Raw genomic sequence first — 16,719 nt, 5'->3', positions numbered from 1 at the left:
TCGGGCAGTTGCAGAGAGCTGAGCCTCTAGGTGTAATGGCAACGCCCCTGTTGCTCTTAGATGCTCATTTGCATATAGTAAAACATCATTTTTCTCAGCAATGTGGGCACATATGAACATGGGGCCAACCCAGTGTATAGTATGGCACTATTAGGCCTCATGCACACGACCGTATGGCTTTTTCAGTGTTTTGCGGTCCGTTTTTCACGGATCCGTTGTTCCGTTTTTTGTTTCCGTTGTGTTTCCGTTTCTGTTCCGTTTTTCCGTATGTCATATACAGTTTACAGTAATTACATAGATGAAATTGGGCTGGGCATAACATTTTCAATAGATGGTTCAGCAAAAAACGGAACGGAAACGGAAGACATACGGATGCATTTCCGTATGTGTTCCGTTTTTTTTGCGGACCCATTGACTTGAATGGAGCCAAGCACCGTGATTTGCGGACAAGAATAGGACATGTTCTATCTTTTCACGGTACGGAAATACTGAAACGGAATGCACACAGAGACACTTCAGTATTTTTTGCTGAACCATTGAAATGAATGGTTCAGTATATGTTCCGCATACTGAACTACAAAAACGGCCAGTATACTGAACGCAAAATACTGTCGTGTGCATGAGCCCTAAGTGTCATTGCACTACTTTGTGTTTGGTACGCTTACTTTTTCACTGCATAGCACTGCTTTCAGTATTTGGTACTCTCACTCTTAGGCCTCTTTCACACGGGCGTTGCGGAAAAATGTGCGGGTGCGTTGCGGGAACACCCACGATTTTTCCGCGCGAGTGCAAAACATTGTAATGCGTTTTGCACTCGCGTGAGAAAAATCGCGCGTGTTTGGTACCCAAACCTGAACTTCTTCACAGAAGTTCGGGCTTGGGATCGGTGTTCTGTAAATAGTATTATTTTCCCTTATAACATGGTTATAAGGGAAAATAATAGCATTCTGAATACAGAATGCATAGTAAAACAGCACTGGAGGGGTTAAAAAAAAAATAAAAAATTTTTTAACTCACCTTAATCCACTTGCTCGCGATGCCCGGCATCTCCGTCTGACTCTTTTACTGTATAGGACCTGTGGAGAGCATTAACTATAGTTTAAGGACCTGGGATGACGTCACTCTGGTCATCATATGGTACGTCACATGATCTTTTACCACGGTTCCGTTTTTGAGTTCCGTTGTGTTTCCGTTTCCTTTCCGTTTTTCTGTTCTGTTTTTCCGTATGCCATGTACAGTATACAGTAATTACATAGAAAAAATTGGGCTGGCCATAACATTTTCAATGGATGGTTCAGAAAAAACGGAACGGAAACGGAACGGAAACGGAAGACATACGGATGCATTTCCGTATGTGTTCCGTTTTTTTTGCGGACCCATTGACTTGAATGGAGCCACGACCCGTGATTTACGGCCAAATATAGGACAAGCTCTATCTTTCAACGGAACGGAAAAACGGAAATACGGAAACGGAATGCATACAGAACACATTCCGTTTTTTTTTGCGGAACCATTGAAATGAATGGATCCGTATACGGACCGTATACGGAACACAAAAAAACGGCCCGTACACCCGCAAAAAAAACGTTCGTGTGAACTAGGCCTTAGGCCTCTTTCACACTACAGTATGTCCATTTCAGTGTTTTGCGTTCCGTTTTTAACGGATCCGTTGTTCCGTTTTTTTTGGTTCCGTTGTGTTTCCGTTTCCGTTCCGTCGTTCCGTTCCGTTTTTCCGTATAGCATATACAGTATACAGTAATTACATTGAAAAAATTGGGCTGGGCATAACATTTTCAATAGATGGTTCAGAAAAAACGGAACGGAAACGGATGCATTTCCGTATGTGTTCCGTTTTTTTTGCGGACCCATTGACTTTAATGGAGCCACGGAACGTGATTTGCGGCCAAATATAGGACATGTTCTATCTTTCAACGGAACGGAAAAACGGAAACGGAATGCATACGGAACACATTCCGTTTTTTTTTGCGGAACCATTGAAATGAATGGTTCCGTATACGGACCGCAAAAAACGGACCGCAAAACGGAAAAAAAAAACGGTAGTGTGAAAGAGGCCTTAGTGCTCATGCACACGACCGTATGGCTTTTTCAGTGTTTTGCTGTCCGTTTTTTACGGCTCCGTTGTTCCGTTTTTTGTTTCCGTTGTGTTTCCGTTTCCTTTCCGTTTTTCCGTATGCCATATACAGTATACAGTAATTACATATAAAAAATTGGGCTGGGCATAATATTGTCAATAGATGGTTCCACAAAAAACGGAATGGAAACGGAAGACATACGGATGCATTTCCGTATGTGTTCCGTTTTTTTGCAGACCCATTGACTTGAATGGAGCCACGGAACGTGATTTGCGGGCAATAATAGGACATGTTCTATCTTTAAGGCTGCATTCACACGTCCGTGGTGTGTTGCGGACCCGCAAATTGCGGGTCCGCAACACACCAGCCCGGCACCCCCATAGAAATGCCTATTCTTGTCCTCAAGCTGCGGACAAGAATAGGACATGCTCTATCTTTTTGCGGAGCTGCGGACCCAAAATCGGGGCTGCTCTACGCAATTGCGGCTGCAGACAGCACACTGTGTGCTGTCCGCATCCATTCCGTCCCCATAGAGAATAAATGGGTCCGCACCCATTCCGCAAAATTGCCCATTTTGCGGACGTGTGAATGGAGCCTAAACGGAATGGAAACGGAATACATTCTTTTTTTTTTTGCGTAACCACTATTAGTATTTGGCACTCTTACACTATATGGCACCACTATTAGTATTTGACACTCTTATACTGTATGGCACCACTACTAGTATTTGGCACTCTCACTGTTGCACTATATGGCACCACTATTAGTATTTGGCACTCTCACACTATATGGCACCACTATTAGTATTTGGCACTCTTACACTATATGGCACCACTATTAGTATTTGACACTCTCACACTATATGGCACCACTACTAGTATTTGGCACTCTTACACTATATGGCACCACTATTAGTACTTGGCACTCTTACACTGTATGGCACCACTATTAGTATTTGGCACTCTTACACTGTATGGCACCACTATTAGTACTTGGCACTCTCACTGTTGCACTATATGGCACCACTATTAGTATTTGGCACTCTTACACTATATGGCACCACTATTAGTATTTGGCACTCTCACACTATATGGCACCACTATTAGTATTTGGCACTCTTACACTATATGGCACCACTATTAGTATTTGGCACTCTTACACTATATGGCACCACTATTAGTATTTGGCACTCTCACACTATATGGCACCACTATTAGTATTTGGCACTCTTACACTATATGGCACCACTATTAGTATTTGACACTCTCACACTATATGGCACCACTACTAGTATTTGGCACTCTCACTGTTGCACTATATGGCACCACTATTAGTATTTGGCACTCTTACACTATATGGCACCACTACTAGTATTTGGCACTCTCACTGTTGCACTATATGGCACCACTATTAGTATTTGGCACTCTCACACTATAAGGCACCACTATTAGTACTTGGCACTCTTACACTGTATGGCACCACTATTAGTATTTGGCACACTTACACTGTATGGCACCACTATTAGTATTTGGCACTCTTGCACTATATGGCACCACTATTAGTACTTGGCACTCTTGCACTATATGGCACCACTATTAGTATTTGGCACTCTTGCACTATATGGCACCACTATTAGTATTTGGCACTCTCACTGTTGCACTATATGGCACAACTATTAGTATTTGGCACTCTTACACTGTATGGCACCACTATTAGTATTTGGCACTCTTACACTATATGGCACCACTACTAGTATTTGGCACTCTTACACTATATGGCACCACTATTAGTATTTGGCACTCTTGCACTATATGGCACCACTATTAGTATTTGGCACTCTCTTACACTGTATGGCACCACTATTAGTATTTGACACTCTCACACTATATGGCACCACTATTAGTATTTGACACTCTTATACTGTATGGCACCACTACTAGTATTTGGCACTCTCACTGTTGCACTATATGGCACCACTATTAGTATTTGGCACTCTCACACTATATGGCACCACTATTAGTATTTGACACTCTTATACTGTATGGCACCACTACTAGTATTTGGCACTCTCACTGTTGCACTATATGGCACCACTATTAGTATTTGGCACTCTTACACTATATGGCACCACTACTAGTATTTGGCACTCTTACACTGTATGGCACCACTATTAGTATTTGGCACTCTTGCACTATATGGCACCACTATTAGTATTTGGCACTCTTACACTGTATGGCACCACTATTAGTATTTGGCACTCTCACACTATATGGCACCACTATTAGTATTTGGCACTCTTACACTATATGGCACCACTATTAGTATTTGACACTCTCACACTATATGGCACCACTACTAGTATTTGGCACTCTTACACTGTATGGCACCACTATTAGACGCCTTCACACCCCATGACATTACAGCTCTACCAGCATTAGGGCAGGTGCACATTTATACCGCAATGATGGCGCACACACACATCTGCGGCTCCCCCTATGACAGCAGCAGTGCAGCCATTGCCGGGGGTGGGCCGCCGTTCACCTGCCGGGCTGCAGGGTGACTCAGGGCGGAAGGCCCGTAAGATGCTGATGAGAAATGGCGAGGAGGCTGTTATGCAATGTCTCCGCCTCCTCCCGTCCTGTGCGTGCAGCCTGGCCGGGCTCCCAGCTCACTCACAAGCTCCAGGAAGCCGCGTCTATGTGTCAGCAGCCTCCTGCCGCCCTGTGCCCGGAGCATGTGCCTGTGACTGAGGGGAGAGGACACCTGCCGCCGCCGCCGCCCGCTCAGGTGAGAGACCCGCTGCAGCCTCGGGGGCCGGTCCCGCCGGCAGAGCTCGTGCACGAGGCGCAGGATAACGGCATATGGCGGTAAACGGCAGCAAACTGACGGTAATCCGGGCTAGTTCGTGTGGTAGCCGGGGGCTGGAATGGACCGGTTGCTGCCGCTTGATGGCCACGCATTGGTCTGTGTGGAGTTTTCTTGTTGGAGTTTGCATCTGCAGGGACGACATGGTGGCACCTGCCTGGCACCTTATTTTGGGGAGGGGGCCATGCTGTTTGCAGTTCATTTTACCAGATAGAATTCAAAGATGGACCCCATACCTGCTGCTCACAATCCACAGTCCATACTGACATTACCGGTCCCCAAATCCACAGTCCATATTGCTGGTCCCTTTATCCATGGACCAGCTGTACATTTACCTGTCCCCAAATCCACAGTCCATACTGACACTACCTGTCCCCGTAGCCACAGTCCATATCGCTGCCGCTACCTGTCCCCGTAGCCACAGTCCATATCGCTACCTGTCCCCGTAGCCACAGTCCATATCGCTACCTGTCCCCGTAGCCACAGTTCATATCGCTACCTGTCCCCGTAGCCACAGTCCATATCGCTGCCGCTACCTGTCCCCGTAGCCACAGTCCATATCGCTACCTGTCCCCGTAGCCACAGTCCATATCGCTACCTGTCCCCGTAGCCACAGTCCATATCGCTACCTGTCCCCGTAGCCACAGTCCATATCGCTGCCGCTACCTGTCCCCGTAGCCACAGTCCATATCGCTGCCGCTACCTGTCCCCGTAGCCACAGTCCATATCGCTGCCGCTACCTGTCCCCGTAGCCACGGTCCATATCGCTGCCGCTACCTGTCCCCGTAGCCACGGTCCATATCGCTGCCGCTACCTGTCCCCGTAGCCACGGTCCATATCGCTGCCGCTACCTGTCCCCGTAGCCACGGCCCATATCGCTGCCGCTACCTGTCCCCGTAGCCACGGCCCATATCGCTGCCGCTACCTGTCCCCGTAGCCACGGCCCATATCGCTGCCGCTACCTGTCCCCGTAGCCACGGCCCATATCGCTGCCGCTACCTGTCCCCGTAGCCACGGCCCATATCGCTGCCGCTACCTGTCCCCGTATCCACTTCCCATATCGCTGCCGCTACCTGTCCCCGTATCCACTTCCCATATCGCTGCCGCTACCTGTCCCCGTATCCACTTCCCATATCGCTGCCGCTACCTGTCCCCGTATCCACTTCCCATATCGCTGCCGCTACCTGTCCCCGTATCCACTTCCCATATCGCTGCCGCTACCTGTCCCCGTATCCACAGCCCATATCGCTGCCGCTACCTGTCCCCGTATCCACAGCCCATATCGCTGCCGCTACCTGTCCCCGTATCCACAGCCCATATCGCTGCCGCTACCTGTCCCCGTATCCACAGCCCATATCGCTGCCGCTACCTGTCCCCGTATCCACAGCCCATATCGCTGCCGCTACCTGTCCCCGTATCCACAGCCCATATCGCTGCCGCTACCTGTCCCCGTATCCACAGCCCATATCGCTGCCGCTACCTGTCCCCGTAGCCACAGCCCATATCGCTGCCGCTACCTGTCCCCGTAGCCACAGCCCATATCGCTGCCGCTACCTGTCCCCGTATCCACAGCCCATATCGCTGCCTGTCCCCGTATCCACAGCCCATATCGCTGCCGCTACCTGTCCCCGTATCCACAGCCCATATCGCTGCCGCTACCTGTCCCCGTATCCACAGCCCATATCGCTGCCGCTACCTGTCCCCGTATCCACAGCCCATATCGCTGCCGCTACCTGTCCCCGTATCCACAGCCCATATCGCTGCCGCTACCTGTCCCCGTATCCACAGCCCATATCGCTGCCGCTACCTGTCCCCGTATCCACAGCCCATATCGCTGCCGCTACCTGTCCCCGTAGCCACAGCCCATATCGCTGCCGCTACCTGTCCCCGTAGCCACAGCCCATATCGCTGCCGCTACCTGTCCCCGTATCCAGTCTGTCCTCATGTTGGTCTTTATGAGCCATGAAGTATGTACCCGGCATCTGGAGGACACCCGTCTCCCTGTGTAATCTGGGTGCCGGCAGTCCTTCCTCTCAGGACCCCTCCATCTCTGGGGGTGCTGATATCGGAGCTGCTCAGGTTACAAAGTGTCGGTAAAATGTCTCAGACCTCAAGGTAAACGTCTCCTAATGTGAACTAGAACCAGATCAGACAGAACCCAAGATGGCGACATTCATCAATATGTTGCATCAATCGCAATTACTGAATCTTCAGAAGGGGGAGGGGGTCCTTGTCGGACAATATAATGTGCTGACTGTTATAGATGTGCCACGTGTCCAGTTTTGCTTTCACATGTTTTTTTTGCAGTAAAACTGCTAGCACCAGATGTTAGCGCAGTGTCTATGGGAAATATTAAATGTAGGGCATTTATTTTTTTTAATTTTTTTTACTGTCCTCTTTAATGGTTGAAATTTTTTATTTTTTGTCTCAGATTCATTTTTAAACGCCGCATGATAATAAATCGGAGCAACTGACTAGAAACAACACTGGGGAAAAAAAAACAACCTATGGGGGTCATTTACGTAGACCGCCTTTTTCCACCAGTCTATGTATTCCCTTTGCGCTGGCAGAATGTGCGCCTCATTTACGACAAGGCCTGCACCTCGTCATAAATTAGGCGCCACGTCCTGCTTTGTGCATCTATCGTGAAAAAACGACACCATTTCCTAAGTGGAATCGTTTTTCAATTACTTTTACTCCTAAATGTAAGTTAATATGCCAGGGCCATTGGCGCAGCCCTGACCCCCAATATGTCCCCACCACTCCCTCTCCACCCCCAAGGACGGCGTAAAAATACCTATGCGACAAAATATTGTCGCATGGACGTAAAAAAAAAAGTCTGAGGTCTTGCACTTTGTAAATGACCCCCTATGTTTGAAACTAGCCTTAAAGGGGTATTCCGGTTGTGTAAAGTGACCCCCTATTACCACTACTTTTTATAAAAAAGTTACAACAATTAAATCTAGAGTGAAATGAGTTAAAGGGGTATTCCGGTTATTTGACGTTATCTCCTATCCACAGGATAAGGGCTAACTATTAGATTGGTGGGGGTCTTACCGATCATGAGAACAGGGACCCTGTACCTTGTGGAGCGGCCGGTTGGGCATCCGTGCAGCCGCTCCATTCATGGGAATGCCTGAGGTGTCCGAGCGCTGTACTCTGTCTCCGGAACTCCCATAGAAATACGTCCTCTTTCACACGAGCGAGTTTTCCGTACGGGTGTGATGCGTGATGTGAATGCATAGCACTCGCACTGAATCCTGACCCATTCATTTCAATGGGTCTGTGCACATGAGCGTTTTCACGCACCATCTCTGCGTTAGGGAGCATTCACACGACCGTATAAATGGATCCGCATCCGTTCCGCAAATTTGCGAAACGGGAGCGGACCCATTCATTTCAATGGGGCTGCAAAAGGTGCGGACAGCACACCGTGTGCTGTCCGCATCCGTTGTTCCTTTCCATGGCCCCGCAAAAAAGTTAGAGCATGTCCTATTCTTGTCCGAATAGGCATTCTCTATACAGCGCCGGCCATGTGCGGATCCGCAATACACCCGGCCGGCACCCCCATAGAAATACCTTTTTCTTGTCCGCAATTTATTTTTTTCCAAAGCTGCGGACCGGAAGATCGGGGCCGCTCCCTGGAAATGCGGACCGCAAAACACATACGGTCGTGTGACTGTAACCTAAGCGGGGTGTTGTGGAGAAAGTAAAAGAAGCAAAGAAAAATAAATCCACAAAATGGCATTAAATGACATATTACTTTATTGCAGACTTTCAGAAGGACCCGGCTTCGTACGGTTATATTTCATTTAATGTTTGTGTGTGTCGTTAAAAGATATCATCAGTGACCCCTACAGCACCCTGCCCCATCCCCTTAACTGTGACCTTCACAGCAGCCCGCCCCTTTAACAGTGAGTGTCACTACACCCCACTCCTTTGACAGTGACCTCCTCAGGGTCCCACCCCCTTTAACAGTGACCTCCACAGTGTCCATCCCTTTAACAGTGACCTCCACAGCCCCCTGCCCCTTTAATGCTAGGGCTACACGACGACATGTGTCGCGCAACTTTTTGTCTCAACAATGTTTATAATGATAGTCTATGGTGTTGCACTGCAATATGTGACATGCTGCGACTGCAACGCAACAGTCGCAGAAAAATCCATCTTGGATGGATATATTGCAACTGTTGTGTCGCAGCATGTCGCATATTGCAGTGCAACACCATAGACTATCATTATAAAAATTGTCGCACGACACATGTTGTCCCGTAGCCTAAAGCTGACCTACAGCAGTAAAGAAAAATGGCTGGGTTGTTATGGAAACCTGGAGTAAAACTGTGTGTATGTGGAGACTAAGGGCTCTTTCACACCTGCGTTATTGTCTTCCGGCATAGAGTTCCGTCGTCGGGGCTCTATGCCGGAAGAATCCTGATCAGGATTATCCTAATGCATTCTGAATGGAGAGTAATCCGTTCAGGATGCATCAGGATGTCTTCAGTTCCGGTACGGAACGTTTGTTGGCCGGAGAAAATACCGCAGCATGCTGCGCTTTTTGCTCCGGCCAAAAATCCGGAACACTTGCCGCAAGGCCGGATCCGGAATTAATGCCCATTGAAAGGCATTGATCCGGATCCGGCCTTAAGCTAAACGTCGTTTCGGCGCATTGCCGGAGCCGACATTTAGCTTTTTCAGAGTGGTTACCATGGCTGCCGGGACGCTAAAGTCCTGACAGCCATGGTAAGTGTAGCGGGGAGCGGGGGAGCAGTATACTTACCGTCTGTGCGGCTCCCGGGGCGCTCCAGAGTGACGTCAGGGCGCCCCAAGCGCATGGATCACGTGATCGCATGGATCACGTCATCCATGCGCATGGGGCGCTCTGACGTCATTCTGGAGCGCCCGGGGAGCCGCACGGACTGTAAGTATACCGCTCCCCCGCTCCCCGCTCCTACTATGGCAACCAGGACTTTAATAGCGTCCTGGGTGCCATAGTAACACTGAAAGCATTTGGAAGACGGTTCCGTCTTCAAATGCTTTCAGTACACTTGCGTTTTTCCGGATCCGGAGTGTAATTCCGGCAAGTGGAGTACACGCCGGATCCGGACAACGCAAGTGTGAAAGAGGCCTAAGGGCCTGCGAGCTTCTATTGGCTGATAAGGGACATGTGACCATGTGTATGGCAGTTGGGATATGAAGAGAGACCTGAAGGCTTGTATTGACTAATACAGGTCATTTTTTGGGAATATCTCAGGAACGGTACGTCCTAGAGAGCTGAGACCCTCACAAGATTTATTTCCAGGTAGCACAGGATGTGTATACCAAGTTTGGTTGCTATCGATGGTTGCGTTTTTGAGTGATCGCGTCACATACATACATACACATATATGCGTCCTTCTCATATATATATTGTAATTGGGCTGTTAATCGCCTTGTCATAAATTAGCCCCTGCGCTGCTCGGCTAAGCGCCTATCGGAGACCGGCGTAAAAGAATCTTTGATAAGTGACCCCCAGCGCTTTAATTATCATGGATTTCAAAAGTCTCTTAAACTAAATGGATAAAGGAAGCGCGTCTCTTCTGTGGCAGATGATGTAAGATTTTCAGCTGTAAGAGCCCAGAAGGGTCCGATGTGTTCTGATCATTTCATGCCAGGGACGGCCTGTACTAACCGAACGCACTGCAGCTGGCTCTTTCCAGAAATCATAAAAAATAGTCACGTGCGACGTGTCATTTGTATATTAATAAGAAGACAGATTGAGGGGCCCCCGGACATTATGGAGGGGGACGCATGGCCATACTGGCATTTGCCTATGGTTATTTGACCTGTGGTAATTGTCTGCATGGTGATAGATGGGTTATTGTTAGGCAATTTTGGCGGGAAAAGGGTTTCCCGCTTTTGTGGGATCACTGGGCAGAGGAGTATTTCTGCCCAGTGAACACCCTGCAATTGGTGGGAATTTTAGCCTATGATGGCCCAGGGTTGTAAGGAAGGTTAGCGGAGCCCTGGAGACGACCGCTGATTGGCTTAGGGCTCTTTCACACCTGCGTTATTGTCTTCCGGCATAGAGTTCCGTCGTCGGGGCTCTATGCCGGAAGAATCCTGATCAGGATTATCCCCATGCATTCTGAATGGAGAGAAATCCGTTCAGGATGCATCAGGATGTCTTCAGTTCCGGAACGGAACGTTTTTTGGCCGGAGAAAATACTGCAGCATGCTGCGCTTTTTGCTCCGGCCAAAAATCCGGAACACTTGCCGCAAGGCCGGATCCGGAATTAATGCCCATTGGAAGGCATTGATCCGGATCCGGCCTTAAGCTAAACGTCGTTTCGGCGCATTGCCGGAGCCGACATTTAGCTTTTTCAGAGTGGTTACCATGGCTGCCGGGATGCTAAAGTCCTGACAGCCATGGTAAGGGGAGCGGGGGAGCAGTATACTTACCGTCCGTGCGGCTCCCCGGGCGCTCCAGAGTGACGTCAGGGCGCCCCAAGCGCATGGATCACGTCATCCATGCGCATGGGGCGCTCTGACGTCATTCTGGAGCGCCCCGGGAGCCGCACGGACTGTAAGTATACCGCTCCCCCGCTCCTACTATGGCAGCCAGGACTTTAATAGCGTCCTGGCTGCCATAGTAACACTGAAAGCATTTGGAAGACGGTTCCGTCTTCAAATGCTTTCAGTACTCTTGCGTTTTTCCGCAGTACATGGAGTACATGCCGGATCCGGACAACGCAAGTGTGAAAAAGCCCTTAAGCGTATGCAGAGGGGGCTATAATTAGCCGTGCTCCGCAGGCTGGGCTTGTCTTGGACTTGAACCTGCCTGTGGAGCCGGATCCTGTGTGCCCCTTATCTATGGTAAGTTTTGGGGATGTGATTGATGTTTGGGTGAAGTAATGATAGTCGTCCCGTGATGGGATGGACTCTGAGTTTTAGTTATATATATTTATTTATTATTGGACTCTGAGTTTATGACTGGACTCTTAAAAGTTTAAGTTGAGTTATATTTGGTACTTTATTTAATAAATCTGTTCCGTTTACCTCCACTCTCTAGTCAGTGTATTCTTTATTGTTATGGTGTGTTTTATTTAATAAAATTTAGGTTGGGCACAATATGCCATGTATTGCCATGGGCCTCATTCACACGTCGGTGAATCGCGGACAGCACACGTGCCCATTCATTTTAAAGGCTCATGCACACAAATGGGTGTGGCCTGTGCCCGTGCTGCGGACCGCAAATAGCTGTCCGCAGTGCATGGGCACCAACCGTGTGCCCGCTGTTTTGTGGATGCAGACCCATTCACTTGAGTCCATAATCCGCAACGTTTAGTCCGCACCACAAAAAAAATAGAACCTGTTCTATTTTTTTTGTCCAATGTGGAAATCCGTGGGCTTCCGCTCTGCACCGTTCCGTATCTTGTGGATCGCGGATCATGCCCATTAGAGTCTGTGAAAAAAAACACGTTAGGATGCCAGGTAGCCGATACTGTTTTACATTGATTGCTATGCAAAGCTGGCAGTACGTCATGCGTGTAAGGTGCAGATGTTTTAGTATACGGCTCTAAATTTCGCACACGGTCCACAACTGGTTCAATGAACCGTAATTAACAAAAAAGTGGCGCCAATATGCGGACCCGCCATATGCAGTCCACAATACAGGCACAGAGCCCTTATACTTTGGAAATGAGGTTAGTATATTTAGTAGTATATCACCCGATTTTTGTTGTGGCACAGTTATTTCCTGTAACAGACAGTATTATCTGCAGCTACAGATAATATGGCTACTTTCACACCTGCGTTAGGTGCGGATACGTCTGGTATCTGCACAGAAGGGTCCGCACCTAAATGCAAACGTTTGTATCCGTTCAGAACAGATCCGTTTGCATTACCATGAACAAATGCATTTTTTGTTCACGATAATGCAAACAGATACGTTTTGACTTACACTAAAAGTCAATGGGGGACGGATCTGTTTTTAATTGCACCATATTGTGTCAGTGAAAACGGATCCGTCCCCATTGACTTACATTGTAAATCAGGACGGATCCGTTTGGCTCTGCATCGTCAGGCGGACATCAAAACGCTGCGAGCAGCGTTTTGGTGTCCGCCTCTAGAGCGGAATGGAGGCTGAACGCATTCTGAGCGGATCCTGAGCAAACTGATGCTTTCTGAGCGCATCCTTATCCATTCAGAATGCATTGGGGGCTAAACTGATCCGTTTTGGGCTGCTTGTGAGATCCCTGAAACGGATCTCTCAAGCGGACCCAGAAACGCCAGTGTGAAAGTAGCCTTAGTCATTTACGTTTTCTTGTCATGACGCATCGATTCCTTTGTAGGATGATGTTCCCTACATAGGAAAGCGGTCACCGGCAATTCCTTGCTGCATGCTACTAGCTGTCGTTCTAGGCTCGTAGTGAGGAATTTGCCGTTGGGTATGTTTTTTTTTTTTTTTTTTTTTTTTAGGTCAAGATGCTGCTGTAGCAAGGAGGACGTTTTTCTTAGCCTACATGCACACGAACGTTTGTGTTTTGTAGTCCTGCAAATTGTGGATCTGCAAAAAAACGGATGACTTCCGTATGGCATCCTTTTTTTTTTGGCGGATCCATTGTAACAATACCTATCCTTGTCCGCAAAACGGACAAGAATAGGGCATGTTCTATTTATAATTTTTTTTTGCGGGGCTACGGAACGAAGCAACGGATGCGGACAGCACACTGTGTGCTGTCCGCATCTTTTGCGGCCCCATTGAAGTGAATGGGTCCGCACCCGAGCCGCAGAAAAAAATGCGGCTTGGATGCGGAACCAAACCACGTTCGTGTACATGTAGGCTTAGAGAGGCATCCATCATTAGAAGTAGATTGCTAGCTCTTTGGTATAGCGAGCATTGTATCAGTAGAGCTTTCAGCGTTGCTATATCTAAAACCAGACGGGAACATTTGTACAAGAACAAAACATGTAAAAAACGGAATCACAGTTCTTTGACTTTTAGTACTCCTTAAGCCTAATTCACACGTCCGTGGAACACGGTCCCTGAGATACCGGACTGGCATCCTGCTTAGTGCAGGAGCGCACGTTGTCATTGGTTGCTATGACGCCATGGTCTTCTTGCCCATACGAGTGTTACTGTACTGTGGCGGCACAAAGCGCATGGCGTCATAGCACCCAGTGACGCGGTGCGCTCCTGCACTAAGCAGGATGCCAGTCCGTTATCTCAGGGACCGTGTTCCACGGACGTGTGAATTAGGCTTAAGGAGGACTAAAAGTCAAAGAACTGTGATTTAGTTTGTTTTTTCACGGATGTGTGAATTCAGCCTTATAGCCAACAATATGATAAGGTGGTGGGTTAGGGTATCGTCAAAAAATACTTACCTGTATTATACACTGAGGACACATTGCGGAACGTGCTCACTGCAGGCGCTAGAATTGCAGCAAGACGCGCGGTTACCGTTGAGAACCTCAAGTCTCCAAGTTTGTATTTGGAGCCTACAATGAAATCTAATGAAAAAATGTGGCTGAGTATTAAAGGGATTCTGTCACCCCTTTTTACCCTTTAGAGATGCGGACATGCACGGCTAGATCGCCGCTAGCATGTCCGCAATATACCTGTCCCATATCTCTGAGTGGTTTTATAGAGTGTAAATTATTACACTCGAGGGGCCGCACTAACTGCTCTGGAGCCCAGCCTCGCCCCCTGTGAAGGAGCCCAGCACCGCCTGAATCCAGGAATGTCCTCCTTGCTCACAAAGTCAGATCGCCGTAATCTTGCGGTGCGCGAGCTCGCGCATACGCAGTTACTTCCCTGAGGCGGATGCCAGCACAGGGAATGAACACTATGCCGACACTGTGCATGCGCAAGCTCGCGCATCGCGAGATTACAGCGATCTGACTTTGTGAGCAAGGAGGACATTCCTGGATTCAGGCAGTGCTGGGCTCCTTTACAGGGGGGCGTGGATGGGCTCCAGAGCAGTTAGTGCAGCCCCTTGGGCTCCTTACCAGGCTGATTTACATATATATAAAATCTTTTTTTTTACACTCAATAAAACCACTCAGATATGGGACGGGTATATTGCGGCCATGCATGTCCGCATCTCTAGGGTAAAAAGAGGGGACAGAATCCCTTTAAGGCCCCTTTCACACGAGCGAGTTTTCCGCGCGGGTGCAATGCTTGACGTGAACGCATAGCACCCGCACTGAATCCTGACCCATTCATTTTAATGGGTCTGTGTACATGAGCATTGTTTTTCACGCATCAGTTCTGCGTTGCGTGAAAATCAAAGCATGTTCTATATTCTGCGTTTTTCACGCAGCCCTGGCCCCATAGAAGTAAATGGGGCTGCGTGAAAAACGCATTGCATCCGCAAGCAAGTGCAGGTGCGATGCGTTTTTCACTGATGGTTGCTAGGAGATGTTGTTTGTATACCTTTTTAGTTTTTTATCACGCGCGTGAAAAACGCATCAAAATGCATTGCACCCGCGCGGAAAAAACTGAACAACTAAACGCAATCGCAGAATGCTGTATTCAGAATGCTATTATTTTCCCTTATAACCATGTTATAAGGGAAAATAATAATGATCGGGTCTCCATCCCGATCGTCACCTAGCAACCGTGCGTGAAAATCGCACCGCATCCGCACTTGCTTGCGGATGCTTGCGATTTTCACTCAACCCCATTCATTTCTATGGGGCCTGCGTTACGTGAAAAACGCACAAAGAGGAGCATGCTGCGATTTTGACGCAACGCACAAGTTATGCGTAAAAATCACCGCTCATGTGCACAGCCCCATAGAAATGAATGGGTCAGAATTCAGTGCGGGTTCACCTCACGCATTGCACCCGCGTGGAAATCTCGCCCGTGTGAAAGGGGCCCAAGGGTTCCTATTAGTGTCGAGCAAATCGAAGTCCAAGAAGCGAACTTCAATACAAATTTCAGGGAAAATTCGATTCGCCGCAAAGCCGAATTTACTCGTGCCTCATGGTAGCGTATTGATTTTCCCTGAATGGTGATAAAAAAACAAAAAAAATAATCAAACTTGTCTCATCCATTTGATCGCGACGAGCTGGCCGCCGCCATCTTGATTGAAGATCTTGCACTGAATCCTCTGCGCGGTGACGTAGGACGTTGTTATGGGCTGCGCTAGATTTCGCACCAGATCTTCAATCAAGATGGCGGTGGCTGGCTCGTTGCAATCAAATGGATAAGGGAAGTATGATTTAATTTTCTTTTTGCTTATTTTGCACTCTGTATTTACTGTCAGATGCCTCGATCAGCTATGAACGTGACATCTGAGGGGTACAGTGACGGAGAGGGACATTGCACCCACTACTTACAATGAAATGCGCTTCGTGATGAAGTGATTTGTCACAAAACATATATTTTTTTTTTGTAAGATTCGGTGAGGCAGCCGAATCCCTACATCACTAGTTCCTACCTATGCGGCAGCAGGCGGTGTCATTCATGCCGAGTCGCTTTGCCGTAAAAGCATTAAAATGTATTGCCTCAACTTCGGCTGCAACTAATTTTGCCTCCAATACATTTTAAGGCTGTACGAAGACAGGACCCCGGACAAGATTAAAACTACGGTAAGTGTTTGACCGAATCGACATCAGATCTATGATCCGAGGCTCAATTCGCTCAACACTAATGTGGCAGTTAATAGGACAGGTTCTGTGCGACTTTCTAAAGCCAGAATTCTGGAGTGCAGGGCTTGATAACTTATCCCCCCCCTCCCACTATATTTTTCAATGTATTTACACTAGGAATAAGCAA

General features: G+C 48.1%; 1 protein-coding gene across 3 annotated transcripts in view; it reads left to right on the top strand.

Annotated features, from left to right (window-relative positions):
• The first annotated feature begins 4,641 nt into the window (after positions 1-4,641).
• The window catches only part of LRRC8D (leucine rich repeat containing 8 VRAC subunit D), a 101,810-nt gene continuing 89,732 nt past the window's right edge, over positions 4,642-16,719 (top strand). For 2 of the 3 annotated variants that reach the window (XM_040407117.1, XM_040407120.1), the window contains exon 1: positions 4,867-4,981. The gene's annotated coding sequence lies outside the window, so the exon portion shown is untranslated. Of the gene's footprint in view, positions 4,982-16,719 lie in introns of all 3 variants that reach the window. The other variant, XM_040407119.1, reaches the window with a different exon arrangement.

Source organism: Bufo bufo, chromosome 9 (assembly GCF_905171765.1).
Source record: "Bufo bufo chromosome 9, aBufBuf1.1, whole genome shotgun sequence".
NCBI classification, from domain to species: domain Eukaryota; kingdom Metazoa; phylum Chordata; class Amphibia; order Anura; family Bufonidae; genus Bufo; species Bufo bufo.
The sequence above is the reverse complement of the archived record's forward strand: the minus strand, read 5'-3'. Positions and strand labels throughout refer to the sequence as shown.